This window comes from Miscanthus floridulus, chromosome 11, assembly GCF_019320115.1.
Source record: "Miscanthus floridulus cultivar M001 chromosome 11, ASM1932011v1, whole genome shotgun sequence".
Lineage (NCBI taxonomy): Eukaryota > Viridiplantae > Streptophyta > Magnoliopsida > Poales > Poaceae > Miscanthus > Miscanthus floridulus.
Window position 1 is genome coordinate 16,458,273 of NC_089590.1, and position 21,612 is coordinate 16,479,884.

Below are 21,612 nucleotides of genomic sequence, written 5' to 3' on the forward strand. Positions count from 1 at the left end.
TGTCCCATGTGTATGTGAAAAATAATGTCCCTTCTGTATGTTAATAATAAATGTCGTCAAACACTATTGTCTAAAATAGATCTAGTGATCCTTGTACATTAATAAAAGTTTATGTTGTAACCTTTTGGAGACTTAAAACTGGAAGCTTAGTAATGAGTGTTTGGTGACACTAGATCAAGACAGGACCTTCTAAGTTTTAACTCTAGCAAGCTAACCTACGTGACTTAGATCCTCCAAGACACTAAATAGTTGTAGCACAAACTGTCCAATAGTTGACCCATGGCAGTGATGTGATACAGAACATATGCAAGACATAAACACTTGTCTTGATAACTTTAACTCTGACATCAATCATGCAGCATAGATTAACTTTATGATGCACTCCCTTCATTCAACAATATGTGTTACCCTGGATCCTTGGCATACATCTCTGGCCATCCTTTGATCATTACATTTTGAAACAAGATTTGCAAAAAAAAAATGATAGGGAAAAACATTATTTCTGAAAATGGCCACAACATTCTAAAGTATATCATTATTTCCCTGCACATTAGTGGTTTTGAATTTGAAATCATTCATTCCATGGTGGCACATATTGTGAACACAGAGAGTGCTCATATAATTATGTTTCACAGGCCATGTTTATCTCAATTTATCCACACTAGCATGCTATCAAAACCATAACTATCAGCTAATAGATGTCCATCACATGATATGCATTCATATTTAAAAACTAACCTGCATCATCCTAGTTTTATTTTCTTTGAAAAAACAAGATTGGTAAAACTTACAAGCACATAGAGAGCACGTCATCAATAGTACAATGTGCACCATGAAGTTTTTTTAAAGATACTTCTACCTCATCCTACATCCAAATTTATAATCAAGCTTAAAAAAGGGGGATAGAATCACATCTATATGCTAGCTATACACAAGACCAGATATTAGTGTGTATACCTTTCATGTTCTTAACAGCAGGAAAGAGGGCTCTCCTTTGAGTTATCATAGCTCCACTAACACCTACCTTGAAGTTTTGCTTACAACAACCCCTAAATTTCAAATGTCACCTTCTCGCTCCATATGATCTGAAGACTAAGTGCTATCGCACACGCCACCAAAAAGAATGATGAACCAGCTTATCTTTTCTGCTTATACCAGAGTTCTGACACCTCCTTCCAACCTGTAGGCAGTGAACATGTTAGGTAACCTACATTAATTGGTTACACACACATATATTCTTTTTAAGCACAACCTTGGTAAATAAGCCACCGTGACACAATAATTTTACTGGATACAAAATATCAACTAGCTCTTCTCAGTATAATGCTATACACCCATCTATTTGAATTTTTCTAGCCTAGACCAAACTTTTTTTTCTTTCTAAGGGTGATAGGGCAGAATACCCTATCACTAGGTTTGTCCAATAAAACAAAACTCCAACAAGAGGACCATCCCACTCTTAGTATAATTTGTTTTTTTATGACCAAATCTTTTCTAAGGGTCATAGCACCACATCGCTCATGCACAAATTTCAGATTTCGAGGACGAAATCTTTTCTAAGGGTGATAGGATGTAACACCCACCATTTTAGCTCATAGTTAATCATAGCTAAGTGCATAGTAAACGAAAATCAATTACAACAAGCTAGACAATTTAGTACACATTGATATTAACATGCATAAATCAATTATTAATCCCTGATGGTGTTTAGGTACACTTGTAGACCAATTTCACTCCACAAAAACAAGTTCTGACCACCATTCTTTACATATTTAAGTACACTAGAGTACACAAGACTATAGCTATAGTTTCACCACATGGTACAAGTGAGCTGTAGCCCTGCCCTTCTAGAATGGAGTAACCCAATCCGGTAGCAGCAGCTCAACAGCACACAGTAAATTTCCTTGACCAGCCATGACTTGGAGTAAAATATCTAGAAGAGCTAGAAGAGAGTAGTAGTAGTAGAAAATGGGCTCAGGTGAAAGGTGCCTAGCTATTGGGGACCAATAATAGGGTACCCAAAGAGGAGAAGCTAATGGTCATCAACATTGATTCATCTGAGTAGTCAAGAGCGCGACTACAGCTCCAATCGACCCCTAGGTCCGCAGGCTCCGTCTCGCCCGACCTCGAGGCCGTGATCTCTGTCTCGCCCGACCTATGGGGGTGGGCTCTGCCTCGCCTAACCCCAAGGCCATGATCTTAGCCTCGCCCGACCCCGAGGCCGCGATCTCCGCCTCGCTCGACCTCTAGGGGCGGGCTCCGACTCGCCCGACCTCAAGGCCACGGTCTCTGTCTCGCCCAACCTCTAGGGGCGTGCTTTGCCTCACCGACCCTGAGGCCACGATCTCTGTCTCACCTGACCCCTTGGGTGCAGGCTTTGCCTCACCCAATGGGGACCCAAACCACCGTCAACCACTCTAGGTCCAAGCGTATGGGCCTAGGTCAAAACTCTGATACCAAGGAAGAGACCAGCATGCCTCGGTGTAACCCATGGCCATGATAGGTCATACCTGAGGATTCACATCAAGAACAACGTCAGGCGTGCCGATGCTGTTCTGCCTAACCCTCGCACAAACGCTGACAGGCATGTCAGTTCACAACGATGCCCGCCGAGACAGAATGGGATGCCATTACCGGCAGACGACGCCTGCGTATGGCGCCAGTGATGGATAGGGCAGCGACATGGAGATATCCCTGTTGACATCTATAGGATCGGTGGGACCCGCATGAAGGAAAGACAGACCCGACGATCCTGAAGGCATTCTTCTCTCTCTCGTTCTTCTCTTTTCCTCCGCTGTAACCCGTGCTTTTCCTTGGCCTATAAAAGAGAAAATAGGGCGTCCCATGAAAGGATCTGATCAGATCGACCCAGCAAGACCTGATCTAGATCAGCATAAGAGCACTACACGAACACATGACTGAGCAGCCATCGAGCTCTCAGCACCCGTTCACTCCTTTCACCAGAGACTTGAGATCCTTTCCCTCTCTCGTCCGTTTCTAACACCTACTACAAACTTTCACTGCTAGTAACATGAGCAGCAACGATGAACTGGACGTAGGGACTTTCTGCCCAATCTAGTATAAACCTCATGCCCTCTAAGCACACCATCTGAGCTAGATGCACAATACTAGAAATTTACTCGTCGGTGGTAACTTGAAACACAGACAGTTGGCGCGCTAGGTAGGGGACTTTTGCGCATCTCAACATCCACATTTGGCCTTGGATGGCTAGTCACAACGTCAGCTGGGTCTCGGGCATGCACGTGTGCTTCGGGAACCTGGACTTCATCATCATGATGCAGGAAGAGTTGGTGCGGGCTCCTGTCATCGTCCAACCTCTCCACTCCGCTGGCCTCGACGTGAACGCCGAGGTGCTTGAGGAGCTACTGCACGCACTAAAGGCCCACGCTCCAGGAGTGACCAGCTCCTCGGCTTTGACTACGAGAGGTTAGAGCGCCAGCTTGGTGCCTTCCTAGGACCCCGACCGTCCCAGGAGGACCTGCGCCACCTCACCTTCTCGCTCGCCAATGTCATGACGTAGCTTGCCAAAGGAGAGCCGCTCTCCGGAATACCTCATCCAGAGTGCTCCGATAGTGCTCCCATCTAGTCTCCGCAATGCCATAGAGACTGTTGGCCACCATGTGGGGCAATGCACGCCTCCATCCCCTACGAACAACGAGTTTGTGGGGATGACCGAATATGCCACGGAGTCTTTCCACGACCTTCTCGCGGGAGAAACGGAGTCGCCCTCCAACTTTGACTCCAGCAGGGAGAGCCATCACCCCTCGCATGAATTTTTCATGGCAGGTACCCCCGAGGGACATGTCGAAAGCATCCACAAGGGAGAGGCTACCCCAACAAACGACCTCGACGACAAGTTCGAGAGGGATGCAGGGGCCCCACCTCACCTACGGGTGGAGCAGCTAAAGGTCCAGCACCAAGAGCTCGAGGAAGCATGACTCTAGCTCGAGCAGGAACGCGCGGAGCTCGAGCGCCATGGAGACAGCGGGCGTGCGTGCGTCGTGGCCTACGATGTGAACCGGAGGATCATCGAGGACGATGAAGCCCACCCACACTTCACCCGGGTGAGCCAGAACATCGCTACAATGGCGGCCTTGCTCTGGGGGCTTCCGGGGCCCGCGATGCACGAGGATCGTCGGGCCTATCATGAGATTCGCACGCTACTCGAGCGTGCGGTGACACAGTAGGCCAAGAGCTTGTGTTGTCTCAACGACACAAGCTCGATACCAGCCAGCACACGCCCTTAGAGTGACCCAACAAGGACGTGTTAGTCCACTAGGCATGGCAAGGCGGCAAGGCGCGCACTGTGGTCCCGTTGCATGAGCGTCTCGGCCTCCACCGTGACACACACGACACCCTCGATGCCCGCAGGCGTACCAATGGCGATGCTAGGGAAGGGGCAAGCCGCGGTTACCACCCATGTCGTGGCGGACGCTACGACAGTGACAAGGACCGAAGCTCGAGCCATGACTTGCCGGGACCTCATGCCTTCGGCCGATACATCCTCAACGTCGTCTTCCCACTATGGTACCGACCACTGATCAACATTCTGAAATACTCTATGGAAACGAAACCCAAACTATGGCTCAAGGATTATCGGCTTGCTTGCCAAGCCGGTGGAGCGAATAATGACGATTTTATTATCCGCAACGTTCCATTGTTCCTAGCTGATTTGGCGCGAACGTGGTTGGAACACCTTCCGCCCAACAAAATCCAAAGTTGGGCGGACCTAAAAGAGATCTTCGTGGAAAACTTCTAGGGCACATACATGCATCTTGAGAACCCATGGGATCTCAAAAACTACCAATAGAAGGCAGGGGAAACTCTTTGTGGGTAGATCCGGCGCTTCTGCTAGCAGTGCAACGAGTTGCCCAACGTCGTCGATGCCGATATCATAGGAGCTTTCCTGTCTGGTACCACCTGTGAGTCCCTGGTTGACAAGCTAGAATGCAAGGGCCCACGAACCACCAAGGAGCTCCTCGACATCGCCACCAGCCACGCCTCGGGTGAGGAGGCGATCGGGGCAATTTTCGACCACCTCAAAGACAAGGCAAAGCAAGATGAGGACACCGGCAAAGGCACCTCCAACCATCCCAACAAGAAGAAAAACAAGCAGCGGCGCGAGAGCTTGCTCGTGGCCACCGCCGACCGCAAGGGGGGTTGGAAGCCCACCGAGGGCACCTCGGACCACTTCGAGAAGCTGCTCGAAGGACCATGTCCGAACCATGCTTTCCCTGTCAAGCACCTATACAAGGACTGCGTCCTCATGAAGTGGTTCTTGTCCGGAGGCTCCAACAAGGGGGAGCATAGGGGGGACCCCAAGCCGACCGCAAAGGATGTTGAGGGGAAGGACGGTGGCTTTCCAATGCTGGATGACTGCCCCATGATCTTTGGAGGGTCGACGGCCTATGACTCCAAGCGCCGCTAGAAGCTTGTGCGCCTCGAGGTCTACACGGCCGAGCTGGCTGAGTCAACCTTCCTCCGATGGTCGGTGTCCGCCATGACCTTTGATCAGACCGACCACCCGGAAAGCGTCCCATAGCCTAGAAGATAGCTGCTCATGGTCGACCCAATCATTGGCACAAAGTGGCTCATCAAGGTGCTGATGGATGGAGACAGCGGCCTCAACATCATGTATGTTGAAACACTCGACGCCATGGGCATCGACCGAGCGCGCATCCGACCGACCAGGGCACCTTTCCATGGCATCGTGCCAGGAAAATAGGCCGTGCCACTTGGGTAGATTGATCTGCCCGTCATCTTTGGGGATCTGACCAATTATAGGATGGAGACACTTACCTTCAAGGTGGTTGGGTTCCATGGAACCCACCATGCCATTCTAGGACGTCCATGCTACACAAAGTTCATGGTCATCCCCAACTACACCTATCTAAAATTGAAGAAGTCAGGTCCATGCAGAGTCAGCACCATTGGCACCTTCTTCCAACGCGCCTACGAGTGCGAGGTTGAGTACTGCGAACACGCCGCGGCAATCATCGCCTCCAAAGAGCTTGCGACCATTAGGAAGGAGGTCATCGAAGAAGCACTCGACCCCAAGCAGTCGGCCAGGTCTTTTGAGCCTATGGAGGGTGCCAAGGAGGTGCTCATAGATCCCAGTGGCTCCAAGGGCAACATGGTGCACCTCCAAATAGGAAAACACGCTCAATGACTTCCTCCACACCAACAGAAATATCTTTGCATGGAGACCCTCGGACATGCCAGGCACACCAAGAGAAGTCGTCAAGCATGCCTTGAAGATCAGGCTAGGCTCCAAGCCAGTGATGTAGCGCCTACATCACTTCGATGAGGAGAAGCGCACGGCCATCGGTGAGGATATCGTGAAGCTTTTGGCGGCCGGGTTCATCAAGAAAGTATACCACCTGAAGTGGTTAGCCAATCTTGTTCTTGTATGAAAAAGAGTGAGAAATAGAGAATGTGTGTTGACTACATGGGTCTCAACAAAGCATGTCCAAAGGATCCATTTGTGAAACCCTTTGCTTCCTTGATGCATACTTTGGGTACCATCAAATCATGATGAAAGAGTCTGACCAGCTCGTGATATCTTTTTTCACCCTATTCGGATCGTTCTGCTATGTCACAATACCGTTCGGTCTGAAAAATGCAGGGGCTATGTACCAGTGTTGTATGCTCAAATATTTCGGGGACCTCACTGAGCAAACCCTTGAGGCCTATGTGGATGACATCGTGGTCTAGTCCAAACGGGTTGACTAGGTCATAGCCAATCTAGAGCAGACCTTCACGAAACTCCGAACAATCGACATTAAGCTCAACCCCGAGAAATGCGTTTTTAGGGACCCAAGGGGTATGATGCTAGGTTTTATGGTCTCCAAGCATGGCATCGATGCCAACCCGGAGAAGATCTCGCCCGTCACAAGGATGGGCCCGATTAAGAACATAAAGAGTGTACAACGAGTTGTAGGTGCCTCACCACACTCAACCGCTTTATCTCGCGCCTCGGTGAACAAGGTCTCTCCCTCTATCGGATTTTGAAGAAGGCCGACTGTTTGGAATGGATGCCCGAGGCCTAGGAGGCACTTGACATGGTTAAGCAGCTCCTGACAAAGGGGCCGATCCTAGTCTCTCTGGTCGACAGGGAACCGCTTCTGCTCTACATCGCAGCCACCACGTAAGTGTAGCCTCCCGTGTACTTCATTAGCGAGGTCCTATCCGATTTCAAAATCTGCTACCCTCAAATCCAGAAGCTCCTATATGCCATCCGTATCGCCAAGAGGAAGTTGTGTCACTACTTCGAGTCACATCCGGTGATGGTCGTGACGTCCTTCCCTCTCGGCGAGGTCGTCCAAAACCAGGATGCCACAGGAAGAATTGCGAAGTGGGCACTTGAGCTAATGGGTCAAGGCATTTCGTACATCCTCTAGATGGCCATCAAATCTCATGTGCTGGCTGATTTCGTTGTAGAGTGGACCGATGTCCAAATGCTGCCAGTAGTCAACGACCAAGAGTACTGGACGATGTACTTCGATGGATCGCTGATGAAGAAAGGCGTCTCAACAAGGTGACCAACACACTAGCGGACAAGTTCGACGGTCTCAAGCTCAATCACATTCCGAGGCATCTCAACGAGGCGGCCGACGCGATGGCGAAGATGGCGTCCGGCAAGCGTCTTCACCAATGATTAGTAGAAGCCCTTGGTCTGCTACGAGGAGTTAGAACAAAATGGTGACACGCCACCTACCTTGGGCTCGGGGGCTAACCAGCCGTCGGCTCCATTTGACTTTGAAGTCATGGAGCTTAACGAGGATCCAGCGATAGAGCCGGACCCTCTAGCCAACTCGAGGACGCCTTACTTCAACTACCTCCTCCATGAGATGCTACCGATGGATAAAATGAAGGCTCGGTGGCTCGTGTGTCGTGCCAAGTCCTTTGTCCTTATTGAGGGTGAGCTCTACAAGCGAAGCCACACCGAGATACTGCAGCGCTGCATCCCCATCAAAAAAGGGAAGCGGTTACTGAGCGATATCCATGGTGGGGTCTATGGTCACCATGCCACGCCTAGGACCCTAGTCAAAAATGCATTCCGATAAGGCTTGTACTGTCCGCCCATAGTAGCCGACGCTAAACAGATTATGCACACCTATGAAGGGTGTCAATACTACGCTCGGTAGACCCACCTGCCGGTCCTAGCACTCTACACGATGCCCATCACGTGATCATTCACGGTCTGAGGGCTCGATCTGAATGGACCTCTTAACACGGTGTCCGAGGGCTATATGCACTTACTTGTCGCCGTAGACAAGTTTACAAAATGGATAGAGGCTCGATCGATCTCCACGATCAAGTCCGAGCAAGCCATGCTGTTGTTCCTTGACATTGTCCATCACTTTGGAGTTCTGAACTCCATTATCACAGACAACGACACACAGTTCACTGGAAAGAAGTTCCTTCAATTCTATGATGAATACCACATCCACGTCGATTGGGCTGCCATGGTGCACCCCCAAACAAATAGGTAGGTCGAGCGCGTGAATGGCATGGTCTTACATGGCCTCAAGCCTAAGATCTTCAACCAGTTGAACAAGTTTGGTGGACGATGGGTCGTGGAACTTTCTGCGGTGCTCTAGAGCCTGAGAACGACCCCCAGCTAGGCCACCGGCTACACACCATTCTTCATGGTCTACGGTTCTGAGGCTGTCCTCCTGACCAACCTCGACTATGGAACACCAATGGTCAGGGCGTGCGATGAACAGGGAGCCAAGGCGTCCCTCAGGGATGCCACGGACCAGCTAGATAAAGTGCGCAATGTTGCCCTCCTCCGCTCAGCCAAGTACCAGCAAGCGTTGCGCCAGTGGCACAGTCGTCGAGTGCGGGGTCGGGCCTTCAACGTCAGGGACCTGGTGCTCCGCCTCGTCTAGAGCAACAAGAACTGCCACATGCTCTCTCCACCGTGGAAGGGATCATGTCATCGCGGAGGTACTCCGACCAGACACCTACAAGCTCAAGACTACCGACGGCGAAGTCTTTGTCAACGCCTAGAACATTAAATAACTATGTCACTTTTATCCTTAATATACACACACTTTCTCTTATTAGTTTCGCTATCAACTCCCCGATCTTTAAGTGACACCCGGCCCCAGCAATGGCAGGGGGTCGGGTCTCACTCGGGGGCTGATAAGAGCATATCTTTCTGGTAGACATTCTCTATGCCCGATCCTTTCTCACGTTAAGACTCAAAAGCGAGGGTTGCGGAAACAAATATTGAGTAAACTGGTCAGACTGCAAGAAACCTACGCCCAAGCGGCTATGGTGTTTTTGCTCACCAGCGTGATAGTTTTTTCTGCACCCAAAGCTTTTTAGCCTTAACTACGGAAAGAGTCGGTACACATTTAAGAATATATCCACCTAGCAAACATTCTATGTGTCTAACCATCTCTCATGTTGAGACCCAGAGGCAAGGGTTGCGGAAACAAACGCTAAGTAAAACTGGTCGGACTATAAGAAACCTATGCACCAATCGCTATGGCATTTTAGCTCACCAGCGTGATCAGAGTTTGTTCACCTGCACCCCGAGCTTTATGGCCTTAACGACGAAAAGGGTCAGAATGCATTAACCTTTTTTATACAAAAAGGGGAGAAGGGGCTAAAAATCTGTTTGGCCATAACGAAATTTGAGAGCTTGTTCACTTATTACGAGTTCACCGCCTGTCTTATCTACCTAACTAATTTCTTGGGGGATGATCTCATCCTCTATCTCCGTATGTAAGTCCTGTGCTAGTGGGTCACCCAAATCGATCGAACGGTTCAGGCTGCTGCCGAGAAATGGTTAGGGAGCAATGGAATGACACATGAGGGCTATGTCGACCCCGTTACAAACGATGGACCCAGATTCCATCTGGACATATCCGGTAAGAGCTCCCTGAACCCGTCACTCGAGCCATCAAGGTAAGTCCTATGCCAGTGGGTCATCCAAGTCGATCGGACGGCTCAGACCATTGCCAAGAGATGGGTCACCCTTAATATACGCACGTTCTCTCTTATTAGTTTCACTATCGACTCCATGATATCTAAGTGATGCTCGACCCCAGCAACGATGAGTGGTCGGGCCTCAGTCAGGGGCTAGTAAGAGTATGTCTATTCGGTAGACATTCTCTGTGCCTGACCCTTTCTCACGTTAAAAACCTAGATGCAAGGTTTGCGACAACAAACGCTGAATCAAACTTGTCGGACCGCAAGAAACCTATGCCCTAGAGGCTATGGCGTTTTTGCTCACCAGCATGATCAGAGGTTTTTGTTGACCGCACCCTAAGTTTTAGCCTCCACCTTTCTAGGAAGGGTCTAGAGGGGTCCACCGGCGGAATCTCCATCAAGGAGAGCCCAGTAGGTCGCCCAAGTCGGTCTCTAGAATGACTCGGGCATCTATTGGGAGGCGGGTTAAGGAGCAGCGGAATGCCACATGAGGGCTATGCCGAACCCATTATGAACGATAGAACTAGATTCCACTTGGACATGCCTATTAGCGAGCTCGCTGAGCATAACACTTGAGCCATCGAGGCAAGTGTTGTTAGCTCAACCCCTCCGGTTGTGGAAACTATTGACGGGGTAACACATAAAACTTGATCGACCCCTACTGAGCCCAATGGGGCTTGGGGGCTCAAGCTGCCCAACCCCTACTCAGGAATCCGACCGACCATGGTTCGAAGGCCTGCCCGCGTTGGGCTCGAGGCCGCCTCACGTCGAACAGAGCTAGGGGAGAAAACGCAGATGAGCCCCAATGACCTTTGCTTGACCCGCTCAAAAGCAGATAGGGTCATCTTGACCTTCTTGTTCGATTCTAACCTCGAGCCAAGCCCACAGAATCTCCATCGAGGAGAGGCCAGCAGGCCACCTGAGTCGGTCTCCAGAACGACTCAGGCACCTGCCGAGAGGCATGTTAAGGAGCAGTGGAATGCCACATGAGGGCTCTGCCGACACCATCATGAGCTATGGACCCGGATTCCACCTGGATATACCCGTTAGCGAGCTCACCGAGCGCATCACTTGAGTCATCGAGGCAAGTGACATTAGCTCAACCCCTCTGATTGCAGAAACCGTGGACGGGGTGACGATCACAAAGATGAGCTTACCCTCGACCAGACCCCTGCTATGCATGGGGGCTCGAGGAAAGTTGGACTCACAAGGAGACTGAATGCGTGGTCACAGAACAATGGCTTAGATCCTAGGGAGGGGATAAGTATGAAAACTAAGAATAACGTTTCTAAAACAAGAGGTGCTTTCTCCTACTAAGTTCCGTTATCGTCTCCTTGTCTTTAGTGAAACCCAACCCGACAACAACAAGGGATCGGGTCTCACTCAGGGGTTGGTAAGGGTGTGTATATATACCCTTTCTGAAATAGTCGCCATGCCCAACCCTTTCCTCATGTTAAAAACATAGAGGCAAGGTTTGTGAAAATGAACGACTGAGTAAGGCTGGTCGGACTGTAAGAAACATATGCGGCTATGGCACTCTTGCTTACCAGCATGATCAAAGTTTCCCGCCCATACCTCAAACTCTACGGTCTTAACAATAGGAATGGTCGAAACGCATTAACCCTTTTTTACACATAAAAGGGAGAAAGAACAAATTTGTTCAACTGAAACAAAAGAACAGATTTGATCAAATGAAACAAAATGACAAGTTTTTTAAACGAGACAGAAGGGTCGAACTTGTTTGCCTATTACAAAAACGGACGCCTGACCTATTTAACTAACTAGCCCCTTCGGGAGAGAACTATGTCTTCTATCCTGTTCGCCAAGTCCTGCGAAAGGGGAGCCACCACCGTTTCCATCTCCTCTAGCTCAGGGACTTCATAACCAGGTGCATAGCCATGGCTCATTGCCTCCAGATCGATGTTGTCCCCATAATGAGAACGAGCAATCATGAAGGACTGATTGACACCGGCACGAAGGGCATTCATCTCAAGCTGGCACACCTGAGCCATGATCCCAATGGCATAGGCCATGAGCGAGCTGGTTCCCTATGACCGCACCACCTCAAGGTCGTCGCAGACCACTCTGAGGGTGGTGCTCAGGATGAGCTCTTCACTCTTCGCCTGAAGATTTCTGCTCACCTTGGCGAGATCCATAGCTAGCCCGGTAGAAACGCTCTCGGCCTCTACAAGCTGAGTCATCGCACTTTCAAGCTCAGTCTAGAGAGAGCCAACCTTTTGCTACACATCGTCGCCCTCTTGGTAGGCCTAGTCATGCTCTCGGAAAGCCTGGTCATGCTCGCTAGCCATGCCATGTTGCAAGTGGAGCCTCTCCACGGTTAGGGTCAGCTCATCCCGCTCCTTATGCAGCCGAGCGACCACCACGGCATCCAGGCTCACCCTTTTCTCTAGGGCCATGAGCTTCTCCTTGACCCCTAGCTTTAGATCCCTTTCTTTCTCAACCTCACCCAGAAGGTCAAGGATCCATTGGCTGGTTTTGGCCTTCTGGAGCAACTCATCCTGTTCCTTCCTGATCCTAGCGGCTTCTTCGTCATCCTTCCACGACCTTGCCAACAAGGCCTCGAATGCCTTCTCGGCCTCGTTAGCATCCCGACGGGCCTCGACCACCCACGATAGAAGATTTGTCACCTCCTCGACGAGTGGATTTAGCTCGACCACCCTCTGCTGGGCGGTAATGGGCTGAGCTATCACCTCCCCAATGAGGCAGTCCTAGGCTTCCTTTTGTTGATGAAGGAACCAAGATTTCCCCTGGCTACGAGCTATAAGGGACTACAGGGAGATGATGGTCAGGATACAAAAAGTATATAGAGGAAGAAAAGGGCAAGGAGCAGGACCAAACAATACCCGGCTGAAGGGAACAACAACGTCATGCAATGCACCCGTGGCGTGGTCCAAGGCCTCGAGCACGAACATGATCCCAACATCGAGGCTCTCCCACTTCATGCTCTCTACGGCGTCGTCTAGATTAAAAAGCAACAACGCTGGATCCTATGGATCCATCCACTAGAGCAGGGCCTCGCCCCATGTGGGCGAGCCACTGCCCACTAACGCCAAGGTCAGGGACGACTCCCCACCGACTCCTAGCGTTGTTGACCCCTCACCGTGATGTCCTCATCGGGATGGCCCCTACAGCGACACAAGGGGTCAAAGGTGTGGACGCGAACCTCTCTCCCAGCACCACAACTCCCAGGGACCCCTCGGCCGTGTCCCCTCCATTCGGCCCCCACCAGGCGCCATCGCTTGGGCCGCCGATGGCACGGATCGCGTCAATGCCTCAGGCGATGCTACCGTTGCGCCCAGCTATGACCCATCTGTCATGGTTGCCGCCACCTCCACCTACGTCGGTGGGGTCATGACCGGCTACATCACGCCTGCCACGGTCGGTGCCACAAGCGTGGTCGATAGCCCCATATGCCTCGTCATCGGCAGTGGTATTGCGGCCATCACCGGCTACTCCACGACCTTCGAAGGCACCCCTTGAACGCCCGTGTCCACCCGTCCCATCGTGGGCACAGGTGGCGCTATGGGCGGCGCCCAACAGGCTAGCGATGTGGTCACATTGGCGCCGCTCCCACCCAAAATGGGTGCAACACTAGCCGATAGCCACCACCCCAATTGGAGGGCGATGCTCTTCTTTGACACCAGTGCCAAAAGATTCCGATGCCTACCGACGCTGCAAGGGACGAAAAACATAAGTCACGATGAAATCTGACTAAAATAGGAAAAATAGAGGAATTGATAACTCACCTCAGCGTTGTTGGGTGGAAAATGCGTTTGGGGGATGAACCCCCGACCCTTGCTCCACCACGTTAGAATGAGGCCATTTCGAGCCTGCCACCTACTCCTGAGCAGAGGGGCTCGCCCTTGGCAGCTCCTAGGGCACATTGGCGGAACACCCCACTCCCCTTGACTCTTGGGGTGCGACAATGGAGTTGGCCACCTCTGTTGGCACCTCGGGCGCGACGGCAGAGCCACCCGCCTCTATTGGCTCCTGGGGCAGGCCGACGATACATCTCGCCTCTGTTGGTTCCTAGGGGGCATCATCAGAACGACCAGCCCCCACTGGCTCCCCAGACATACCTTCCCCTCCATGGAACGGGAAGGGCCTCGACGCTTGTAAGGACGAACCAATGCTAGTCAGCGTATCCTCATTCTCCAGGTTGTCCCACTCGATATCGTTGACTATCGTTTCCTCTCCCTCCATCACCTCGTTGGCATCACCATCGTCATCATCATCGTCAGTGTCCTCTCCTCATTCCCGTGCCCACAGCTTCTGCTGCTCCTTCCTCTTCTTGTCCTCCTTCGCCTTCCTTAGCTACTTGCCCTCGGTGTGATTCATCGCCCTCATGACTCGTATAGGCCTAGGAGTTCGAAGGTTGGCTCACCGATGGGTTCGACAACCGCTCCGGACACCTTTAGAGTAAGAGGTGGAAAAGGATGGGCCCACTAGCGGCCAGTAGCCAGGTGCACGAGCGCCACGGGCAACCCGGTCAGACGATCCATGGTTTTTCCTCAAAGAAAAGTAGAGAGCCCTCGAGACCGGTTGAACGGACCCGAGAACTATATGATTTTACCATTGAGAATCTGGAGTTGGTCACCAGATGGCCCAAACCGAACCCCCACGAATGGGATGCCAGGGCCCCACTTGGACAAGCCTGTTAATAGCTCACCAAACACCATGATTCGTCCATAGAGGAAAATCATGGCATGGCTCAGCCTCTCTGTTTTTATCGAAAAAATGCTTGAGTGAAGATGACCACAAAGGCGAGCCGACCCTCGATCGAACCCCTTCTATGGGTGGGGGCTCAAGGAAAGTTGGACTCGCAAGGAGAACGAACGCGCGGTCACAGAATGACAGACCCCGTAGGGGTCAAAATCAGGAAAGACCTTTCCAACCCACCAAATCTCACAGCTACACCCCCAAAGGGTCTGATCACGATGAAAGGGAATCGTTGTCCCTAGGACACGCCGTGGGCAACAAAAGAAGGCCAAGACCCTCGGAGTCCTCCCATTTGGAAAAGCCTCCGAAGGAGTATTCTACTCCTCTACTAGCTCGGGGGCTACTATCAGGGACCAATACTAGGGTACCTAAAGAGGAGGAGCTAATGGTCATCAACATTGATTCATTCGAGCAGTCAAGAGCATGACTATAGCTCTAACCGACCCCCAGATGCGTAGGCTCCACCTCGCCCAACCCCTTGGGTGTGGGCTCCGCCTCGCCTGACCCCTTGGGTGCGAGCTTCGCCTCACCTGACCCTAAGGCCATGATCTCCATCTTGCCCCACCTCTGGGGGCGAGCTTCGCCTCGCCCGACCCTGAGGCTACGATCTTCTCCTCGCCCGACCCCGAGGCCATGATCTTCGCCTTGCCCGACCTCTGGAGGCGGGCTTCGCCTCGCCTGACCTCAAGGCCACGAACTCTATCTCCCCTGACCTCTAGGGATGGGCCCCGCCACGCCCGACCCAAGGCCGCGGTCTCCGTCTTGTCCGATGTAACACCTCTGGTGTTACGAGCTCGTTTAGCGCCGAGATTTAGGCCTAAGAAAAATTTCCAAAGAGAGTTTCTCAGACTTTTTATTTAAAACATACTTGAAGTGATAAGCGAATCCTATGTATCTCAGTTTTGTGGACTCAAATAAATGCCCAAGTTATATTACTTAGTGCATAAAGATATTTAGAAATATCGGACAACAATTCTAGCCGATAAATAGCGAACGGTTTGTTCTATTAGATTAAGCATGGAAAGGGACTTTTATAAATAAAATAAAATCCATTAATAAATAGAATGATATATATATATATATACTCACAGGTTTATTTTGATAAGCACGAACTGACGAGAGCGAGAGCGCAGCAGCTTTATTTATTTTTTCTAGCGTACAACGTACTCGTTGCATGGCAATTATTCACCGTCTCGTCCATGCCACTATTGTTCTATGTGTGGACGTCTGTTATTGGAGCACGTGGTTCTGTCCCTGTGTCGCCATGTCCTTTCACATTCTGTGCATGTGCAGTCGCGCAGCTGACGGCCATGCTGCATCGTCCTTCCCTGTCCCCCAACGTCGCGTCTATGAATTAGGTGGCGAGCCATGCACGACTCCTCGCTCTTGCCCACATGTGTCTCCTTGTTTTTCCAGTGGCCTCTGTCTACCTCTGTCTTAGTGTTTTTGGGCCACGTCAAGTTGTGCCAGACCTGTCTCTCCCTACCTCCCTTTTTCCTCTGCTGCACCGAGCCCTCATAGCATCGCCGCCAAGCCCCTTACTCCTCCCTTTTATTTTGGCTACGTTGCTCTCTCCGATGCAGTCGCCGCTGCCGTCCATCGTGCGTCTATGGTTCCACAGCGCCGTTCCTTCCATTCTCCGCACCGATACCACAGCCCCGTGCCCCGTCGCCGTTGCTGGCTTCCCTGCCGCAGCAGCACGTGGCCGTCATGCTGTGCCCCGGCCCATGCCTTCCTCCTCACGTGCGCATGCCGCCGCTGCGTAGCCGCCGCGCCTAGAGCGCCGCCCCATGCGTGACTCCCTCCCACCATGCATGAGCACCGCCCCTCCATTCCTACGCTGGACCGCTGCCCTTCCATGCGCCCATGCCACAGTGCCGCTCCTCCCTTCCACGACCGCTCGTCTCGAGCCTCCTCTGTGCCGCCATCGTGGCCCGCACCCTCCCCTCGTTGTTCCACCTCCACGTCAAACCCTACAGCACCCCGCCATGGCTGCACCATTGTTGCCGCAGTGGCAAACCGCGTGCGTGCGTGGCCAGCATGCCTCAGGCCGCCTTGGTCGTGCCGTCGGCGCCCGTAGGTACGACTATGTCCATTGCGGCTCCTCCGGTGGAAATCGGCCGGAGGCAGTCCGCCTCTACTTCTCTGCTTCGCCCATTGCAGGAAAGGGTAAGGATTGAAGTTGAAAAATTGTACAGGGTTGTTATTGCAAAATATGTGACTCATTTAAATAGTGCATGTGGATCTTGAGTTGAACAGAGGTAAATGCAGGGATGTTTTTACAAAAATCACCTGGCTGGTTTGGGGGCAGGCCATGCACTGGGCCGCTTGCGCCCGCCGCATTGGGCCATTCGTGCCCGCGTGCTTGGGCCGGCCTTGTGTTGCCGCGCCTAGGCCACGCGCCGCGTGTCTGCATGGGCCGTCGGCTCCCACTCAGCCGCGTGTGCCCCCGTCTTTGCTTGGGCCACCGCTCATCTGTCTGCCTGAGATGCCTAATCGCTGGGCCGCGTCTGGCCAGCAGGCCGAGCGCATGCCTACGGGCCGAGCCAAGCGCGGGTCCTTTTTGTTTTCCAAAGTGATTGTTAATTAGTTTTGGAAATAAACTTGCAAAATCAATATAAAATTGTGTAGTTGTTCAAAAATTATGAAATCAGTTACAAGGCCAACGCGCCAACCTCACGCGCACGTCCGCTATAGGGCCATGCAAGCTTCCAACGCGCCATGCAAAATTGGGAACGCAGCAAAAAAAAGTCTCTCACGAGGACTTGAACCTGAGACCTCCAGTCTCGGCTGCCTCGAGAGATGTTGCAACAACCAATCGAGGCGAATTCTTTTCGTGTCCATGGTACACCCACAGCCCTATTTAATAAGGGCAAACAGGGAAAACTTCACCCTAATTAATCACTTCTTGGTATGCACAATCATATACTAAACCACATCTAAAAGCTATATGGAGGGAGTATATAATTAATTTAAGGCACTTAGTATTGTAAAAATATAAACTTGTAGGAATTGTGGTGATAAATTGGTAGTAGTGTTGAATCTGAAATTTTTACAGTAGGCTCCTAACAATATTAGGTGCTCACTGTAATTTTTATAGCTCTAGAATAATTAGTTTGCTAAATAGATAATGATGCCCTATTCCGAATAAAGATTAAATGGATAGAATGGGATAAATAAACACCTTGGGTTTTGTATAACTAAAACATTGGTTGGAAAATAACGCCTTATCCGACAATGTGTATATGTAGCCTAAGTACGATCGTCGTTAGAACTAGCCTGTTAACTTGAGAGGCGTAAATCATATTTTACGAGTCACGATTGTAGTCGATTAATTACGTCTTTGCATTGCATCGCATTGCATATCATATAGATACGATGATGGATCAACGGATCAAGTGAAGGATGAGTGGGAATCTACAGATGGTGTGATGGTATTCTCTCTAGGAGATGATGCGATGGGCTTTCTATTCAGTTGATGATGGATGATCTGAAGAAGCAGATACTAACTTTTTAATATATCTTACCCAGGCAATCCCCGGTGCATAACCCCTACTTTTCTACAGTTTAAATTATATTTGTGCATTAAGTTTTAAGGAGTTTAATGAAACCTACTTGCATATATAAATCTTTATCCTATGAGTCCTACTAGTATTACAGGATCGTGTAGAATGCTATGGTACAGGACTCCGGTAGAAGTCGAGTGATTGCCTGTCACTCGCGAGAGATAGAAAATATATTACTGTAATATTATCACTTGGAAAATATAAATGGTGGAAATGAAAAATGGTGACCGGGCAGGGACATGGTTTGGGTATTGGTGGGTCTAAGAGGTTGTGTTGTCATGGACACGAGGCATGGCTTGGTTACACTACTTTCCCTGTCTGTGTCGGTTAAAGACCAGCTGTTGCATAAGGCTCTACGCAAATCACAGACTTATTATCCTAAGCACTTACTTGGGTATGGGCGCTTGGAAGACTAGTTGCTCTCTTATCATGGATTCGGCTCTTTCTGGACCGACTATCATGGTGGTTTTTGGGTTAGGAGGTCCTTGCACCGCACTGAGTCCAAGACTCAGGGGTGGGGGCTTGGAGTCCCAGTTTGGACGAGGACCTAGACACCCATGATAGGAGGGTGATGGGTTGGTCCTGCTTGTGCCTTGGGTACAAGCGGGGCGTGTGTTTTCGGGGTACCCAGCTAGGGGCATTGATTCACGAATCGTCGGGCGACCCGGTACGGCTTGTCTATGGTTTAGCATCGTAGTTAGAACTGAAAGATGAAAGATGGAAGATGGAAAAAGGAAATCTGATTGCTTACCACCTGCTTGAAAGTAGCACAATTGCTTACATAGAATGGTTAGTTAATGAACCAATGCGGCTATTAATAAAAATCGAATATAAGGACGCACGCTTAGTAAAGCTTTCTGTAGATGCAATGAACCCACAAGTCAGATAGCCTTGGAGTTTTTTCTTTCCTCTTGTCGGGTAAGTCTTGCTGAGTACAATTAAGTACTCAGAATTTTATTCCCTCTATTGCAGGTGACAGATGGATGCTAAAGCCGACTCTTGTGTGTGGATTCCTCCTGGTGGGCTCAGCGAGGATTTCCTTTACGCTACGGTCATAGTTTTTATTTATAACTCTCACTAAATGTTTTTATAAATGAAAGTTTATAATTTGTTGTCCTAGTTTACATATCAATGCTTCATCATGCCATGAATAGATGTTTAATTCTGCTGTAACTCTGTTCACATGTTTATATTCCGTTGTTCAATTAAATTGTTCATAAACCCTGATGAGATGATTACATTCCGTTGTTATACAATAACTATTATACTCTGATGTTGTATTAAAAGTCATGTAAGAAATGGTTAAGAATGATGTAAGCTTTATTCTTTCATTTGTGATCCTGATGGAAAAATATGGATTTTTGGGTTCTCCCCTAGGGTGTGCCCAACGGGACCGTGTGATTTGGTGCTCTCCCTTAGGTGCTTAGTGTCTAATGGAAGATGAGCACTCCTAGGAGGCATTAGATTAGGCGGTTCTGCCACATCCGACCCCTTGGGTGCGGGCCCCGCCTCGCCCGATAGGGACCCATACCGCCGTCAACCACTCTAGGTCCAAGCGTACGGGCCTGGGTCAAAACTCTAACACCAAGGAAGAGACCGACATGCCCCGGTATAACCCGTGGCCATGATGGGCCATACCTAAGGATTCACATCAAGAATAGCATCGGACGTGCCGATGTTGTTCTGTCTAACCCTCTTACGAATGCTGATAGGCGCGTTAGTTCACCACGACGCCCACCGGAACAGAATGGGATGCCATGACTGGGAGACGACACCTACGCATGGCACCAGAGATGGATAGGGCCGTGACGTGGAGCTATCCCTGTTGACATCTTTAGGATCGGTGGGACCCACATGAAGGAGAAGGACCCGACGATCCTGAAGGCCTTCTTCTCTCTCGTTCTTCTCTTTTCCTCTGCTGTAACCCATGCTTTCCCTTGGCCTATAAAAGGGAAAGCAAGGCGTCCCATGAAGAGGATCTGATCAGATCGACCCATCGAGACCCTATCCAGATCAGCACAAGAGCACTAACGAACACACGGCTAAGCAGCCATCGAGCTCTCAGCACCCGTTCACTCCTTTTTCCAGAGACTTGGGATCATTTCCCTCTCTCGCCCGTTTGTAACCCCTACTATAAACTTTCAGTGCTTGTAACACGAGTAGCAGCGACGAACTGGACATAGAGACTTTCTACCCGAACCAGTATAAACCTCGTGTCCTCTAAGCATACCATCCGAGCCAGACGCACAATACTAGAAATTTACTCGTCGGTGGTAACTCGAAACACCGACACTAGCCTCCATCAAAGTAGTACTCATCAGCTCTTGCCTCTCCACTAAAGGGTGCGGCCTCAAGAAAAAAACACCTCATCACTCCTTGCTTCAGAAAAAACACTAACACACCAACACAATATGGTGACCTGATCACCAAGGAGAGCGACATGAGGTGAGAAAGAAGGGGGGCTGACTAGGAGAAGTCACCAGAGAACCCAAGTGCTTGCAAGAAAATCCGGAAGCGCATTTGAAGCAATCAAGGCCTGCAGAAGAAGGAGCGAGTGTTTGAGGGAAACAAGCCCAAGATTGGAGCTAAATATCATCAAGATTAAGGTGAGGTTTCACCTACACAACCTAGAGAAAATTTTCCTTTGTCTACCAAGAGCACATTCCTTTGTCTAGCAAGAGCACATAACACATCACATGGGGACAGATATCTTGACTGTACTAGTTTTGCACATCAAACAAACACTAGGTAAAACGTTCAGGCTGCAAGAAAAAGATATGCTAGCTGTTACTAGAACAAGAACTAGTATTCCTTTTAGCACAAGTACACACATAATACTTGAGTCTTGGATAAAACTCTAACACAAGAACTTGCACATCTAGAGCACTCATAGTTTTTTATAGAGTTACAGACTAGATGAACTAAGCACGAAGAAACAAAAATAAGAGCACTCACTGTGTCCGATTGGGGAACTTGTCGCCAGAGTCCGAATCCCCACACAGCAGCACGCACAGGTTCCTTGGCCCTGCCTGGGCGCTAGGGCTGCCGAGCTCAGCACCTCGGTGGAGTATGCAGCCGCCGCCGACCTTCACGCACCACAAAGAAAGAAATTGAAGGGGAAGGATGGTTAGATAGCTCCTAGAGTCTTTGGATTTGATTTTTGAGGGAGTAATCGAGGAGTAAATCAAACCATGGTCGTTGATCTAGGAGAGGCAGCTTGAACGCCATGAATGCAGGAAGGGGGAAAGAAAGAGGAAGAAGATGAAGAGAGAGAGACGAAGAGAACACCCTGTTGCTGTGCGTGTGCTTTTGAGCTGCAATGCACTAGTACTGTGTACAC

General features: G+C 50.2%; 1 long non-coding RNA gene across 2 annotated transcripts; it reads right to left on the reverse strand.

Annotated features, from left to right (window-relative positions):
• Positions 1 to 510: 510 nt before the first annotated feature.
• On the reverse strand, positions 511 to 21,586 carry LOC136494574 (uncharacterized). Of its 2 annotated transcripts, XR_010768628.1 has the most exons (5): positions 21,463 to 21,586; positions 21,228 to 21,358; positions 20,753 to 20,808; positions 958 to 1,180; positions 511 to 865 (listed from the first exon to the last, which is right to left on the reverse strand). It is a non-coding gene; the product is annotated as an uncharacterized lncRNA (long non-coding RNA). The 2 variants fall into 2 exon arrangements; XR_010768627.1 differs by having other exon boundaries at positions 517 to 1,180.
• Positions 21,587 to 21,612: the final 26 nt, after the last annotated feature.